Source organism: Cyprinodon variegatus, unplaced genomic scaffold (assembly GCF_000732505.1).
Source record: "Cyprinodon variegatus isolate N-32 unplaced genomic scaffold, C_variegatus-1.0 Scaffold143, whole genome shotgun sequence".
Lineage (NCBI taxonomy): Eukaryota > Metazoa > Chordata > Actinopteri > Cyprinodontiformes > Cyprinodontidae > Cyprinodon > Cyprinodon variegatus.
Window position 1 is genome coordinate 1,123,345 of NW_015150596.1, and position 1,381 is coordinate 1,124,725.

Below are 1,381 nucleotides of genomic sequence, written 5' to 3' on the forward strand. Positions count from 1 at the left end.
ATGTGCAGCAAATGGACTGATCCAATATGGTGGACACTGAAGGGGGGGGGCTGAGACACACTTAATATTATCAGCGTTCTGATGGCAATTAGCCAAATAATTTTTATCAAAAACATAATTAATGTGCACAAATAAGAAATATTTGTTTTAACCATACATGAGAACAGAGTTTTATGGGGCCCCCAGGAACTAGGGGCCCTAGGTTACTGCCTAGTATTGCCTAATGGTAAATCCCCCCCTGGTTCCACCCATAAATGCTACATAAGGACATAAAAGAATCGCCTTCATGTTCAACATACGGCTTATTACTACATCTGGGTATATAAGTACCCAGAAAGAGAACAGATATTTGTTCACATGTACCATAACAAAGTAAAGGGAAATAAATATTTAGTCGTATGTATTGATGATAGCAATATTCTTGCCACGACCCAGAGGTTAAGCAATTTCCAACGTGAAAAATGGTTTATTGGTTTAGTTTAATATTTTAAGGGTTTCAAAATCCAAAGGATAACACAGACATGGACCCATTTTCAAACAGGCATGCTGAATAAGCATGGAATTCAATAAACCTCCATAAAGCTCTGCTGTGGTTGTGCAGCAGGTTGTTGTGAGTCCCCATGCCAAAATAATCAAAATAATTCAGAATGAGCCAACATGGATTAAGAAAATTGAGCAGCATCTAGAACCAGATGGCAAAAATCCTCCCATCAGATGAGGTGTTAAAGCGATCCAGACCAAATATGCACATATACAGGTAACTTTCACTCTCTAAGAAAACACTCTCTAAAAAAGAATTTGAATCTGTTTGCTTTTAATAGCAGACCTACAAAAAGCCGCGCATTAATCACATTCTATCGTACAGATATTTTTGGCAGCTTTCAGGTTTATTAACGGGCCACAGTTGGTGGTGTCTGGGTCACAGCAAGCTGGTAAACAGCATGCAGCCGAGAAAATGTGAGGGCTCTGAGCTCAACGACTTATGCAGACGGTTTGATTAAAGAGCAATTGCAGCTCCCATCGAGAAAATAAAGGTGGCATTATCAAGAAAAGAAAAACTATTTTTAGTAAGGCAGACCTAAGCTGGTGGAAGCAGGATTTCTCATGTATGGGTCTGATTTTCAATCATTACAAATAATGAACTCTAAATTAGTCGTGCATAAAAAAAAAAAGTAAAAAATGCATGCTCATGTGGTTTTATATACAAAGTGTGCATGTGCAGAGGATAACAGGTGTAAAACTGGTTCAGGACGCCTTATTTAAAGGAGGAGGTTCTTGCTGTTGTAGAGAAGGATGGCCCAGCATATTCAACATTTTGGTCACCAGGATGGTTTCCATTAGCCTCGTGAGACCATCCTGATCTTGCGAGCTTTCAAGGTTT